The following is a 17,037-nucleotide window of genomic DNA, read 5'->3' on the forward strand; positions in this document are numbered from 1 at the left end:
AAAAGCTGAACTCAAAAATTTTAAGACAGTGATAGTAATGGCAATCTAAGGCAGCTGAAAATTTCATCACTTCTAATTTAGCCATTGCTAATCCAATGAACAAAACGCCTCTTCCAAGTGTACCTAGAGTTAACTTTCAAGCACCTAGAGTTAACTTTTGACCTTATGGTTTTCAATAAGAATGCCTGTCTATTTTAAAAACTCAGTTCTTCCCAGACCTAATGTCTGTGGTTATTGTTTATCCCCTTGACACTACTAGGTTTAAATATTCATTGCCTTTGAATTACTCCTATAGATAAAGGTCATTTGGAACCAACAAGGAGGTTTTTCCGGAAGAAACCTGTACACATTTCACAGAATGCAGTGTTTCCAAAGCTACTAGTTGAATTTTATTTTTATTAAGGCCAAATATGCTTGCCAAATTTTAAAAATTGTGATGTAGCTGTTCTTCATGTTGGTATTTATATAGTTCTACATACCCTACATTTCTACATTAAGAAATGTCTTTTTTTCAAAAATCAGTGAAAACCTGAAAAGTTTATCATTCTACATATCTTTGTGCTAAACGTGTTTTTTAGTAAATGAATAAGTGTGTTGCTCAGCAAAGAAAAATAATTGGTTTTATGTTATTGGTTTTATTTTATTTCAGTTTAGAAGAAATATATGAACGTAAAGAGTATTTCACTTGGGCTTACATTTTAAAATTTCACATTTATTGTTGTTCTTTATATTCAAGATGTGATGGAAAATGGTGTTAGGATCTGATGAAGGAAAATGGCAGTGGGTTAGTTAAGGCACCTAAGATGGAGCTGGGAGGCCATTTTGGCTTGAGCCTCAGGCACAACTTAAGCAGCGAATACTTGACCCTAGAGGGCACAACTTCCTGTCTGAGCAACTGCCAGAATATCTGCTTCCTACTTCCTGCTGAGCTTCCAGGTCCCTAACCATCGGCCGGCCACCCTCTTAACTGTTGCAACCTATTCTTGGACTCCAAGACTGCTTTAGATATATTATACCCATAGTTGAAAAACAACTTTTGTAATCGCCCCTCTCTCTGATTCCTCCTTTTTCTTTAAAAGCTCAAGCCTCTCTTTTGTTCTGTGGACCACATTGCAGAGTAACTTGGAACTGTTTCCCAGGCTCCAATCACTCAAATTTGGCTCAAACATATTCTTTGTTGCATAAGCCATGCCTCAGTTGGGTCCACAGATCCATACGTGAAGGACCTAAGGAGGCAGAAAAGAATATATGCTCACTGGATATTTCTTCATTGTATGCCATGAAGAAGGCTGTTGTTGCCTTCATACTTTGTGCAGACTGTCCCTTTATGAACACATATTATTGTGGGTTGAGGAGAAGAAACCTCTCGTGTAGCCTTTCCACAACTACATACTGGTTTAATACATGTCCAGTTGGTGTATCTAAATCTTCCACCTAAACTCTATCTCTCTAATGAGCTTCTGCTCTCTGCTTGAAATTACTTATTTTGTGTTGGTGCCACTGTTCACCGGGTTTCTTATGCTTATCACATGAGCCTTCTTGAACTTCTCTTTTAGCTGGTCAGTCACAAAGTATGGTTAATTTTTCTTCAAAGTGTATCAGATTATTTCCAATACTCTTAAATCACTTGTACGCTAGACTGTCACTGTCTCATGCCTCATAACTTCAACAGGTCTGTATGTGGTATCCCTGTGTCCCCTTTCTGGCCCCTCTTATATCTGTAGAGATGCCCTGCTAAACATCACTCTCCTCACTGTCTCAGGTACCTTCAGGGGTCTTTTCATGAACATGGGATAAAATATGAGTGCCTGAGAATATTATTCAAGGATTTTTTTTTTTTTTTTTTTTTGAGACAGGGTCTTGCTCTGTCTCCTGGGGTAGAGTGCAGTGGCATCATCATAGTTCACTGCAACTTCAAACCCCGGGCTCCAGCAATCCTCCTGCCCCGGCCTCCCAAGTAGCTGGGACTACAGGTTTGGGCCAACCCGCCCAGATAATTTTTCTATTTTTTGTAGAGACAGGGTCTCTCTATGTTGCTCAGGCTGGTCTCAAACTCCTAGCCTCAACCAATTCTTCCACCTCAGCCTCCCAAAGTGCTGTGATTACAGGGGTGAGCCACCACGCCCTGCCTCAAGGATCTCCATCATTTAACCTCAATATATTTTTCCACCTGATTTCACATTTTTCTGCATGAGGACTTGTAACTCAGACCCTGAGAAACCTTTGCTTTAGGTAGCTAAATAATTTGGTGCTGCTTCAAACTAATATTCCTTAAATTTTAGTTAAAAGTTAATTAAATTTTATGTTTTGTTAATTTATTTTTATTATTTAATTTCTACTAATTTCCTGTTTTTATTAACAATTATTAATATATTATAAATTTTATGTGATTTTAAAAAATAATTTCTATTAATTTTTATTAAACACTACAACAGATTAATCTAATTCACTTATTCCTAGAAAGAAAAAATGTAAAATAAATTTTTTTCCAGTAAATTTTTTCCCACTTATCTAAAGTTTTTGTCCTCTCTTTCATTTTCTTTCATTATTTTTCAAAATGTATGTCTTTGGAGGTAGTCCAAAGTTCTTCAAAGGACTTAAAATTTAGGTAAAACAAACCATTCATTCCTGTAAATATGCATGACACAGTTTCAGAATTTCAGAGAACATTAGGTATAGGACACTACCTACAAAAATAACTGACCAAGATAAGTCACCTATTGAGCACTTCAAGGTTTTTTAGTAAACTCTAAGAAAAGCCAGAGGATTACTATGAGTTTTGGTATTTTTTTGTTTGTTTTCTTTTTTGGATTTTTTGTTTGTTTATTTATTTATTTTTTTCTGTTTCCACTCAAGTCATGCTGCTTTTTTCAGCCAGAGCAGAACTGATTTACACTGTACCTGTTTTGTAAGATGTCTCCCTGTAGAACTGAATAAATAGACACCATATTGCTGATTATTTGGGGGACGTTTTTGTGCTACTTCTAGTGTCCTACTATGCTCCTGCTGTAAGCGGACAGGACTCCCTACCGTTTTCCAAACATGCCATTCTCATTTCCAGCACCACTCTTTGCTTTTGGTGTGTCACATGCTAGAGAAACCTTTCTCCTTACTCTGTGTCCAGCCCTCCTTCAGCATTTATGTCATGCCTTCTCATCCCTCCAGGACATTGTCTGTAACTCTTACTAATAGCCACTCTTGTTTCTGAACAGCTATACGTGGTATTTTCTTACCACTTGCTTGGCTTTCCTCCCAGTCATGTCTAATATGTTTCTTTCCACAGTATGTCTATCTTGAGTATAGTGTGCTGCACAGTAGTGATCACTGCCACATCTATCCTTCTAGCACTTCTTCCAGTTTGCCAAACAACAACTGTTCAGGATTTTGGATACCATTGATTTTTTTCATAGACCCCAACCAACAGTTCTGTGTTCCAACAACCATTGCTCCAGGGTTCACAGGCTATCTGTAAACTAGGGTCCTGATGGTTATTTGGTATCCTACTATATGATTTTAACTTATTAATAGCCACTATTTAATTATCACCTCCCAGCTCTGTCACTAGATGTGTATTCTTAGACAAGTTACTTAAGCTCGTTGCTGCTCAGCACAGTGGAGATAATTATAGCCTTTCTCATAGGTTGAGAATTAAACAAGTTAATATACGTAAGGAAACTAGAAAAGTGATAGCATAGGGTGGGCACTCAGTAGATATTAGTTATTGTTTTTGTTAACAGATGAGCAAAGTATGGTTAATATAATTTTAGTAATCTCCCATAAGTTTCACAACTACTAAGCAATGGATTCTGTATTCAAACTTACAATTGTCTGACCTCAAAGTTTCTCTTCTTTCCACTACTCTCTGCTTTCACACTTTCACATTAATTAGGAATGAACATCAGTGACTGGTTCACTTCAGCCTCATCAGCTCTGCTTCAAACAGAAGTCCAGACACTGACACCATTATCTCTGTGTCATCAAACATGTGCTGACTTCCTTCATTTGTTTCTACTTTATTAGCCAGCCTGTTTTTTGAATTGTATGTTGCCTATGGTGGGGAATTATGATGGTAGATTTTAGTTTTCATCAGTTATTGAGCCTATGAATAGTTTCTCTAGGGCTAACCAGTACGTAACTACATTCTGCCTCAAATTTATTATTGTTCCTTTTGGTTGTGTTGCCTGCCATGTCTGTGATCAGAAATGTGACATTGTTGCGAAAAAACTCTTGGACATACATTTGCATGACTCAGGGATTCTTAAAGCCTGGTGTTTAATGGAAGGCATAGTCAATGCTAGATATTCAATCCCCAAGTGTGTTGAACAAGAAATTTAATAAAACAAGACATTTATTCAACTTCACCTGTCAGATAATGATGGGAATATATTGAATGAGATGCAAATTCCCAACATATCCTGGAATATCTGTGAGGTTTTCTGGGAAGCAGAGCCTACTCAATTGTGTCAAGAAACCAGCCTTAATCTGGTGTTCTCATTATGGTGGGGCCAGTGAGTATAGCAGATATTTGTGTCCATTTAACTTAGACTGATTTCATTTTTGAAACAGAACACTAATCAGAAAATCAATATGTATTGAAATGTACTGAGTGAAATACACACAAATATAGAAGCAGTGCAAAATGGTCAAGATAAGAAAATGTGTTTGAAAGTCTGCAATGTTTACTATGTTAGATGCTTTACATGGGAAATTAATGTTTGTTATTTTTTGGAGATAAATGATGAGCACATGAGAAGAAATCTGACTATATGAGGCAGAGTACATAAAGTGCATAGTGACAAAGCCAGTGAGGAGCACAAGGGGCTTAACAGGAGAGAGGACTTGGGATGGGCCCTCACCAACTCCGGGAAGCCTTCCCGGCCTCACAGCCTTTGGTAATGACTCACACAAAGGACAAGTTCCCTACCAATTCTAAGATCTTATGCAAGTTATATCCCTTCTTTGAGCCTCCATTTTCTCATCTTTAAAATGAGGATGTTGGAATAAATGATATCTAAAGCCTATTTCACTTCTAACATTCTAAAGTGCAATAAATAAATAAACATTTTAGTCTAAAATTTCCTTTTGTTGCAGCCATACACAATTTGTTATGGAACTATTTTAGATAAATTCATCATCTATTAATACCAGTAAAGCAAATAAGGATATTTTCAAATGAGAGAATAAGAAAGCTATCCATTGGCATAAAATATTTTTTTTATTCCAGCATATTACGGGGGTACAAATGTTTAGGTTACATATATTGCCTTTGCCCCACCCAAGTCAGAGCTTCAAGTGTGTCCATCCCCCAGATGGTGCACACTGTACCCATTAGGTGTGTATATACCCATCCCCTCCTCCCCACTCCCACCTGTCCGACACCTGGTGAATGTTACTATTGTATGTGCACTTAAGTGTTGATCAGTTAAGTCAGTTAATAACAATTTGATGGTGAGTACATACAGTGCTTGTTTTTCCATTCTTGGGATACTTCACTTAGTAGAATGGGCTCCAGCTCTATTCAGGATAATACAAGAGGGGCTATATCACCATTGTTTTTGTGGCTGAGTAGAACTCCATGGTATACATATACCACATGTTATTAATCTACTCATGCATTGATGGGCACTTGGGTTGTTTCCACATCTTTGCAATTGTGAATTGTTCTGCTATAAACATTCTAGTGCAGATGTCTTTTTTATAGAATGTCCTTTGTTCCTTTGGGTAGATGCCCAGTAATGGGATTGCTGTATCAAACGGTAGTTCTACTTGTAGCTCTTTGAGGTATCTCCATATTACTTTCCACAGAAGTTGTACTAGTTTGCAGTCCCACCAGCAGTGTATGAGTGTTCCTATCTCTCCACATCCATGCCAACTTTTATTGTTTTGGGACTCACAAAAATCAACTCACGGTGGATAATAGACTTAAACCTAAGGCATGAAACTATAAGAATGCTAGAAGAAAATGTTGGAAAAACTCTTATAGACATTGGTGTAGGCAAAGAATTTATGAAGAAGACCCCAAAGGCAATCACAGCACCAACAAAAATAAATAAATGGGACCTGATTAAATTAAAAAGCTTCTGTACAGCCAAGGAAACTATCATGAGAGCAAACAGACAACCTACAGAATGGAAGAAAATATTCGCATGCTACACATCCAACAAAAGGCTGATAACTAGAATCTATATAGAACTCAGGAAAATCACCAAGAAAAAATCAAACAACTCTATCAAAAAGTAGGCAAAGGGCATAAAATATTAATAATTACACTGTTCCTTCCATTACTAACCAGATGCCACATCATGTACTTTAGGGGTGACCAGAATGTCCTTATATATGGGTTTTGCTTTCCTACAGTTTGAAAGCTCTAGCAGATGTTTACTTTCCTTCTAAGATATATCTCTAAGTTGTAGAAGACAAAATGAGAAATTATTGATATATGGATATTTCAATTGTTTGAGTATGTATATATTATATAAATATATGGAAAAGATACTTAGGTATTTGTACACGTGTGTGAGAGAGAAAGAGTGTGTATAGTATATTTGGTAGATCTGTGAGGCAGTGTGAGGTGGAAAGAATGCTGAACTGGTAATAAAAATACTAGACCCAGCTCTCCACTAACTTGTGAGTATGCACAGATGACTGCAGCTTTAAGAATCAGTAAAATAAAGCATCCAAGTAATAGGATACTTTCTAGCTCTTAAATAAGAGATGAATCAGACAAGGCACATTATAAGATAATTAGACCTATGAATTTCTTTAGGGACCTCAAAAAGTTTCAACTATTTGATCTGTGGTCTTTGAAAATTACGCCTCAAGAAGTTGTAGGTGACCTGACACAGGCCATATGTGATGGCTGACAAGGAACGAGAACACTGGGTTCAATTCTGTGATCCCACAGCATTGGCATTGCCCAGGCATGGCTGAAAACTCTTGACTTCTCACTGAAAATCCTGCCGAGAAGATTGCGTGAATTCTCAATTATCCTGTTTGAATTTAGTCCTGAAAATGTGTTAAAAAGAAAAAAGCATGTAAAGAAAGACCCATTCATCTTCTTCCTAAATGAGGAGTCATACACTGGGAATTAAATTTTTATGCTAGGAGACAAAAGGTTGACACCATATTTATGATGGCTGGACCTTCTTTGGCAGAAACTGTGGGAAAAAAACGAAGTAGGAAGTTAAGCAGTCAACAAGCTCATGAAATTTGCTGCAGATCAAAACAGTCCCTTTTGGCACTTTAAAGGCTTTCCTCTTATTTTCTGAGGTTATTTAACCCTGCTGCCAATCTCAACTGTGCATAAGTATTTTTGTGCCTTTGAAATCACCATTTTAATGGCATATAGATGCTATACAGTGGAAAATATGAAGTGCATAAATATTCATTATCAGTCAAGATGCTGTCACGCCTTAGACAGGATGGGATCTCCAAAATTAAAATATAAAAAGGATATGCTGTTTCCCCTCCCCTTTTGTCTTTGCCTTTATGCTTAAATGAATGGTGAGGATAAAGAAGTGGACCCTGAAATTCATATCAAGGTTCAGGTGTAAGAAATTAAAACTAAAGACCAGTTCAACCCCGACAGTTTAATTTACTTCTCTTAAGATCTTTAATACCAAACTTATCAGTTCTCTCTGTTAGGCATTAACTTGTTAAATGAGTCTTAATTATACATAAGCAGATGGAGATTTGAATTAAAATTACCTTACACTCGAGTGGCTTTAGTTCATTATAACATATCTTCCTCTTAATCATTTAGGCAGTCTCATCATCTTTCATATAGAAAGTTATTAAAATATTCCAATTTCCATATTTCTTCAGATACAGCCACTATTAAATGGCAAGTAATGCACATTAGTAGGTGACTTATACCATCCGAGAGTTGGTGAATTATTCATGCCAGGAACAATTTTCGTACTTTTCTATCATCTGTAGCATTTTCTTTTAAATACTTTATATTTACTTGATACGTGGAACCTCACCTCATTTAATTTTAAGTACCAATTTTAATTCCATTGCATTTCCAAAGAGATGGAAACAGTACATTGTCAACCTTATTCTGTTTTTTGGTTCATTAGAGTCCAGAAAAGTAGAGGTATAGACAGACTCATATTCCTTAAAAACTTTTAATGATAAAAGCTAAGTACTTCTTAATCACATCAGCCTTCAAACAGACTGCTGCATCCCAAGGCAATACACCCATGAAAAGAACTCAATCCTTAAAATCAGCTACAGCATTGCTAAGTATTGAGACAGAACTCAGTAGCAATTTTACCCTTGGCAACTAATATTTCTTGGTCTGACAACTTAAACCAAGATTTGTTCTTCTCCAAAATTGCTAAGAATATTGAGTCAAGGCTACACCTGGATATTGTTCCAAAGCCAATAACTTTAGGGTACCATAAGGTTAACTTGGGTCAAGTAGTAGCATTTTAGTATTCCTGAAAGTGAGAAATTTACAGCTATTCTCATAGGAACCCCCTTGAGAAAATTTCAAAGCCCGACACTGCTATGCCTTCCTTGAGAAGCAGAATCCCCCTTGGGCTGTTATTTTACCCAAGTAGTCAATCAGTACCCAATAATGTTCTGTCCCAGAGGCGTCACTGGAGTTACAGGCAGCAATGACAGTGGCAGCCGAATCAAACTAGATAGCTGACAAGAGTGGAAGGTCCTGAGTCTTGGCTGAGTCATCAAGACAAAAGTTCAGTCAGTCCTGTCAAACATTGTCATATTTTATTTATAAAATGAAGCAGAGTATCATCCTTTACGTTTGACAAAACTCAATATTCAGCACAACTCTTTCTGCACTGCTTAGCCTGTGTGAGTGAAGACAAATGAGTCCCAAACCCACATGTAATTTGAAAAGTAGAGTAAATTGGGCCTGACTTACATGGTGAGCTGTAGTATCTGCAAATGGGATCTTGGTAATACCGCACGAAAGAGCAGTGACTCTAAGAAATTCTTTCTTTTAATGCAAGGAAACTTTTCTCCAACCAGCAAGCAAGAGTTATGTTGAGTTTTAATTGCAGCATATTAACAGTTTGATAATCAAAGCCTGCTAATGCAAGTTTCTATAGAAATGTAAAAAGTATGATCATATCCACACCCTGAAAGCAAACATTGAGCATGTAAGATGTGATAGAAACTTTAATACCATTCTGCTTTGTTGTTTTCTTGAACTTATAAATGTGTGTGTGTGCATTTGTGTTTGTATTTGTGCCTCCTGCCAATCCTCATGGAACTAGAGATAGGCCTTTTGTTTTCTTTTTGTATGTATTTATTTCACCTACTGTCACGTACTAATGAGTTACTCGAGCAAAGAATATATAAATACATGTGCTCTCAAAAGAAATTTAAATTGATTAATAATCTTTGGAGGCTTTGAAAATTGTCTGGCCAGCCTCCCTCTCAAGGCTGGTGAATTTAAACATGGCCACGTCTCCCCTGAAAGCGTAGATGCTATTTGGGAACCCTCCAGCCAGTGCATACTCTGGACTCCAACTAATTAAGTTTTCTGCTTGCTGCCATTGAAAGCTTCAGTCAGGTGCAATTAAAACTGAGCCAATGACAGCAGTGGCATTTGTCAGAATCATCCGATGGTTCAAATACCAGTTCTGACAGAAATGTCAAACTGATAGCACTCCTGTCTTCCCAGTGCATGCTAGGGAAAAGCAGGAGGACTTTTATTATAAATGCTTGGCTGATAACCTTTCTGAATCCCAGAACACCAAATGCCTCACATGAAATTTCATTATCCTGGAAAAGAATTCAGCAAAGCTCAACCTTGGCTCTGTGGTCTTTACTTCTGTTAGGTCTTTCAGGGAATTTTGAAAGAAACAAACAAAAAAATAACAGTCATGTGGAAAGAAATATTCTAGTTGTAGAGGCATCAAACTCCTAAATTTTTCTCAGAGTTAAAACTGTTATTATCAGCCCAACTTTCATCTAGATGCATTGTTAGATTTGAGCTTTGTCTTTTGTTTTAGTGACAAAAGATCATCAAAAACTAGTAAAGTTGCTACCATGAAAGGAAAGAAGCCACAAACCCTGGACTCAATTTCTAACCACCACTAACTAATTTTATGATCTATTACCTAGCATAACTCCTGGTAGGACTAAGTATATTACTCAGTATATGTTTGATGAGTTAAAGAGTGAGTTAATACATGAAAGAATATCAAACATATTCTCAAGAATACAATTTCTAATTCATGAAATAAAATTAGCCATGGAATTTTAGAGTGAAAAATAACTTTGTGATTATTTTAGAGATGAGAAAGATGAGAAATGGCAAGAAGGTATTTGTACCCCTTCTCTTTCTGCATGAGTGCATGGTGGTGAAGATTGGATAAAGTATTAATAATAAATATGAAAACTTTTCATCAATTCTATGGCCAAGAAAAAAAATTAATATGTCCAGGAGCCAAACAATAGCAGATGTGAAATGGTTAGGTTGAAACACACTTGCGCTATTGCTATGTTAAAGATTTAGTATTCTGCACAAGAAATGTCATTACTATGTATTTCTGTCTACTTTGTAATATGTTTTCTAGTTATATACCAAAACAAAATGTTGTGTCCCATGAAAAAGATTTTTAAATGCCCACTTTTGCATGTGCATGTAAAATATGCTCCATAGAGGTGGGAAACAAAGAGTAGAGAAAGCTTCAATGGTACAGTGTTATGACCCAGATAAAAAGTCAAATAGGTAGCAATATACCTGGCACATGGGAGATACTCAATAAATACCTGTTGACTAATGAGAAAGAAAAGTAAAAGAACACAGAAATTGGTTTAGAACAGGACTCAGTAAACACCTTCAGAGTAGAAATATTCTAACTAAATTTATTTCATCCCATCTAGAGGTCATCAAGCTACAAATGGTCCTACATTCTCTGTCAGCCCCAGTGCCTACCTCCTCCTCCCACCTACAACTACAACAATCTGCCGAGGGCATATACCCAAGTCCCCTGGAGAGACCCCCAGAGAACCTGATAGGAATCATTGCGCCCACTCAGCAGGAAGCAGCCAGATGAGTCGATGCCCCTACCCAACAATTTGGGCCTCTAGTATAGAGTGGGAAATGCAAGGTAGTTAGGATCTCCAGCTCTTCTCGAGACAAAGGTTCCCTGCTTTGGTGCTGTTTTGAGAAATTGCTCCACCTGAGAAGGATAAGGGTGCACTCCATTTTGGTGTTGCCCCACCTTTAATCCTATCCCGAGCAACTGCTACACCTGAGGAAGGAGGGAACGCTGTCTCAATCTGGAAATTCTCCAGCCCAGACACTACAGGATTTAGAAAGTGACCTAGAGTAACCTAGGGGTAATTATTATGCCATTAGCTTGAATCTGCATTGTGGTTCACCCCCCAGGTGGGCTTTCTTAGAGGGAGCTCATATATACGCAGATGGGATTTTGAGGACACCTGTTGATCATTTGATAACAGCCCACACCTCCCGAGAGCCCTCCTCCAGATTGGGCTAATAAAAGGAAACAATCCAAGCATTCAGGGAGAGAGTGAGTGAGTCAGTCTTTCAGTCTCTGTAGGGCTGTTTGGCTTTTCTTCTCAGTAAATAATAGCAGCAAAGATTCTGTGTGCATTCCTTGGTTACAAATAGCCTTAGTGTGGTGGTTTTCTCAAATGCTGGCTGTAGTAGTGATATACCTGGCGGGCGAGTGGCCTCATGACCTCCTGGATAACTGGGGTGCCATGGGCAGTGGTGATAGCAGAGGTTGCAAGAAGCTTGTCTCTTTTCCCAAGTGCCCTGTACTTCTGTCAACATAGGTTGTACTGGCCTGTGCAGGTGCAACTCCAGGCCAGTAGGTGGCACTTGCAGGTGAGATCTAGCTGCAGTAGTGGCAGTAGAGTTTATGATTGTCCTTTGTTAACCCGGAGTACTCAGGTGTCCCAGGGGATGCGTTGGGCTGTGGAATGCTCAGTGGTCCAAGTCCCATGATCTGTCTCTAATGTGGGGGTCAGGGGACAGGGCCAGGCTGGGCAAGCCTGCTGTCGAGCCCCTCAGTGGCAGGTGCAATTGCCTGACTTGACAGGGCTTGGAGCTGCAGCCCTCAGGCCCCAGAGAAATGCCCCATTGAGGTGCGGGGCAACTGCTCTTTTGCAGAAGACCCAGCCTGGGGAAAGAGGGGCTGCTTTGGCTCCACAGCCTAGCAAGTGGCAGTAGGACATACTCTAAACCTATGGGGCTCCCTTCCATGGCCCAACCTCGGCAGCAGGTCATACACACTTTGCCTTCAGTCTGTAAAACTGCCCCAAGCCATAAAACTTGCCACAAGGGCCAAATCCTTGCCTCTGGGGCAGTTCTCCTCCTGCTCTGGTTCCTCAGAGGGGGAGTGCTCAACTCCGGTGCCTGTGGCTGGGACCCACGCCACATTTGTCTCTCAGTTCTGGGTCTGGGGGCCCCTTTCATGCTGTAGCCTAAACCATATCACCAGTCCCCAGCCCAAGACTCTCCAAATCAGTGACTGTCGGCCCTGCTAACTGATAGGTTCCTGTACCACCCTTTGTGAGCCAGGACGAGGAATGTCCTCCTTCTATTGGCACTCAGGTCTGGGAGTGCGTGAGGTACACGTCCCAGTGCAATTCCTTCTCCCAGTCTCCTGATCGCTCTCTAAGTGAGATCCAGGGCTTGGGAGGGTCAAGGAGCTCCCCTCTGGCCTGGATTGCCCAGCTCCCCATTGAGGACGTGTATCGTGGAGACACCCACTCCCCATCTCTCGTACTAGGGATTCACCCATAGTTTTCTGCTGGACTCCACTGCGTGAGCTTCTGCCCACCTTCTTTTTCCTAGTATTCAAAGTTTTCCTTCATTTCTTGCTGAACCCCCATGTTCCTTCTTCGATAAAACTTCACAGTGTGAATCTCTACACAGTATTTTGCTGTTTCCAAATGAGTGCAGCATGCTGGCAAAGCCCCTATTCCACAATCTTCCATGCATGTTTCAGGTCATTTATTTTCAACCCATTTTCTTTTATAATATACATATTTAAGATAATGAACTTCCTTCTAAACATGGCTTAACCTGCATCCAAAATTTTTAAAACACCTATTTTCGTCATTATTTATTCACAATATTTTCTAATTTCTATTGTGATTTCTTCTTTATCAATTCATTAGAAGTGTGTTGCTTAATTTCCAAATACATAGATATTTTGTATTTTTCTTATTATTTTTAACTTAATTACCCTGTTTCCAGAAAACATACTCTTTATCATTTTAATCCTTTGGAATTTTTTGAAACTTGGCTTTATGGGCCAGGATGTAATCAATTTTGAACATTTTCCCATGTTCATTTGAAAATAACTTGTGTTCAATTTTCTACATATGTCGATTAGGTCACATTTGTTAAATATATGGTTAAAATTTATTTTATACTTTTTAACCATTGTATTGAGATAAGTATGTTATATCAATTATTGGGATAAGTATGTTAAAATCTCCTTCTATGATTGTGCTTGTGACTTTTTCTACCTTTACTTCCATTAGTTTTTGTTTGATATATCTTGAAGCTAAATTATTGGATACATACCAACTTAGAGTTCTGTATTTCTATGTGGTTCTCTTTGTACTTTTTCTGTGTTGGGGTCATATCATTTCTTGAATCTGTTGCTTGATGTCCTTCATTCATTTGGAAAATTTTGTGACATTATTCCTTCAAATATTAAATATTTCTTTTCTCCCATTCTCATTTACATTCTCTCTCTGTCTCTCCGTCCTCTCCTCCATAATTCTAATTACACATGTTATTCTTTTTTTTTTTGGCATCCCATATGCCTCTAATATTCTTCCCTGACCTTTCTAATTTATTGTCTTTCTGTGCTGTAGTCAAGATATTTTTTTCTGAGCTGCATTCCAGTTGAATAATTCTTTTTCCAGCTGAATCTAATCTGTAGTTAAACACACCTACTAATTCATAATTTTTGGTATTCACTTGTCAGTTCTGGAATTTCCATTTGAGTCTGGGGGAGTGTATTCCTTCTTTCTTCTGAAATTCTATATCTTGTCACATAATTTCTGGACTGTATATTAACACACTCACTTTAAGTCTAACTGCACAGGGCTATATTCTGAGAAATGAGTCATTAGGCAATTTTGCCATGCAAACATTATAGAGTGTACTTACACAAGTCTGGATGGCAAAGCCTATGACACACCTGGGCTATATAGCATAGCCTATTGCTCCTAGGCTACAAACATGTACAGCATGTTACTGTACTGAATACTGTAGGCAACTGTAACACAATGGTAAGTATTTGTGTATCTAAACCTATCTAAACATAGAAAAGGTACAGTAAAAATAAGATATAAAAGATAAAAAATTGTACATCTGTATAATATAGGGCACTTACCTTGAATGGAGCTTGCAGAACTGGAAGTTACTCTAGGTGAGTCAGTGAGTGAGTGATGAGTGAAAGTGAAGGCCTAGGACATTACTATATACTACTATAGATTTAATAAACACTGTTCACTTAGGCTACACTAAATTTGTTTTAGAAATAAAGTATTTGCCCTACCACATTATGATGGCTGCAATATCTCTAGGTGCTAAACATTTTTCAGCTCCATTATAATCTTATGGAACCAACATTGTATATGCAGTTTGTCACTGACCAATACATTGTTATGAGATGCAAGACTATACTCCAATATCTGTATTAACCGTGGAATTGTTTCCATTTTTTTCTCTTGGTTCCTGGCCAATTTTTACCATTTTTACCTTATTTTTTATTCTGAGTAATACACTTTTAATGAAAAACTATTGAAAAAATTTGATCTCTGGATGATGTTTTAATCTTCCAGAGAGCATTTACTTTTGCTTCTTGAAGAAAGTTAATTTGGAGAAAGATCACAATTTAATTATGTACTGAGCTGACTCAAACAAAGCTAGGTCCCTATTTTCCTTCCATTCTTTATATTCTCACCAGAAATATTTTTTAAATTCTTTTAATTAATTTTTTAATTGATTAATAAAATCTAAGAAGGTGGTTCAGATGCTGGGCAGCTAAAAATAATGACAAATGGCCACCTAGTTCATTACCTTAAAAAGTGTAAAGTCTAGGAAAGTGTCAATTCTACCAAGTTTTATGTACATGTCTACTTAAATGTCTAGAAAACTAATTCAATCCATTCAGAAACAGCTTAACAATTATCCTGATGAGCTGAAACATTCATCAAATGTATGGTTCTAGATTTTATGCTATTAGTGCGATAAACATTCTCATTGTCATTTTTATTTTTCTAACTGTGAACCTCAAGTTGATACTGTTGAAACGGGAGAATATGCACATTGTTTTTTCTGTAAAATAAATAGTTAGACTATTTATAGGACTGAGAGCAGTAGATACTAATCTTTGGGGAGGAGATTGACTCCTTTTTGGAGTCAATGAAAGCTACACACTCTGTTTCTCCAAAAAGGGAAGTGTACAATGCCCATCTACATGCAAAATTTTCTGTACAGTTATGTAGTACTTAGACCCCAACTGAAGCTCATGAGTGAACCCAGTGTTAAGAATTCCTGCTCTGGAAAAAAAAAAAAAATCTGTTCTTTTTATTTAGGAGAGAACAAAAAGATACAACATTGGCATTTCACAAAGAGCTTTCTCATCCAACCCTTTTCAGTTATGCAGGTCACAGAACCCGTACTTCATATATTTTGCCTTTTCTTAAAACCAAGAATCATTAATAAGAGGGAAAAATACCTATTTAACCTTTAAATTAAAAAATATACTAATAACAAACACCAATTGTGCAAACATACACACAGGAGAAGGGATTCCTCTCTGCCAGCAGGTGGATTTCAGAGAACAGAGGGCCTGCAGCAACCTCCTGGACCACAGATGGTGAGCACAAGGCTGTGTCTTGCTCACAGATTTTGCAAGGCCCACACAATAATTCAAACATTTACATTAGTTGTTCTCTCTTAGAAATTGGGAAATTTCATATTAACATATTTTTTTCTATCTCCTCTTTAAAAGTCAAAAGGCACAGACACAATTGGCCCGTAACTCTATGTAAGCAGCAATCAACATGGGCTGGGTAGCCACCACCTGCTTTCCCAGTTCTCTACCCAGAAGTACCTACTTTGCTGTTTCACTCATTGCTAGTACACGGCTGACTTTAGTACACATGAGAGCTTGTGGTGACCCATGTGAAGTCGACCCAGTGTCACAGAACACTCTGCTGGGCAGGCCTGCCGTCCTCATTTCTTCCTATCCTCGAAAATTACACCTAGCTCCTTGAGGGGAGATTCCAAACTCATCCTATTCTCTCTGAATTCGTCTCCACTCAATTTTTTCCACATAACTTCCGGTTGACCTCTCCCGGAACTCTTCCAAGGAACAAAGCGTCCTGAAAGGATGAAGGAGAAAGGACTCTGCCTGGAATGCTAACCGCACAGTTAACAGCCTCTGTGGCCTTCCCATTTCCCTGCACCATTTTTTTCTTTTCTCGTTCTGTTTTTTGGGTTTCTTTGCCTTTTAATTTTGACCTTCATTAGAAAGGTTGCCGGGATACTTAGTGCCAAAAGCCATGTCTGAAAGGACTATGTTTCTTAGTGAAAATGTCTTAGAGATCATGGTTAGTATTTGTGGCAGAGCTGGGTCAAAATTAACATATTACAACAGCTTGTGTCAGCCTGGGTTGCAAACTTTCCACAAGAAGTGGTAGGCAGAAAGGTCACACTCATCAGCTCATACCACAGAGAGTTGCAGAATCCTAAAGGAGGATGTCTTCTCTTTATAAATAAGTTGCTGATTTCCTCTGCTCCGGCCACCCCCCTTCCCACCCATACGCATGATGTCCATACACACCACTCACCCATGCTCCACAGCTACAGTTTCTCTCCCATTCATTTCTGTGAATTTGATTTCCTTGAGCCAATCCCCAGCTTGATTACATATGTATTACATCATTCTACTTTTTCGTTTGTTTGGTTGCTCTTATGGAAATGCATATTTAAATCACTAATGAGCCGCTAGCCCAGATCTCGCCTATGACTGTAGTTAATAACACAGAGTT

This window comes from Eulemur rufifrons, chromosome 16 (assembly GCF_041146395.1).
Source record: "Eulemur rufifrons isolate Redbay chromosome 16, OSU_ERuf_1, whole genome shotgun sequence".
NCBI classification, from domain to species: Eukaryota; Metazoa; Chordata; class Mammalia; order Primates; family Lemuridae; genus Eulemur; species Eulemur rufifrons.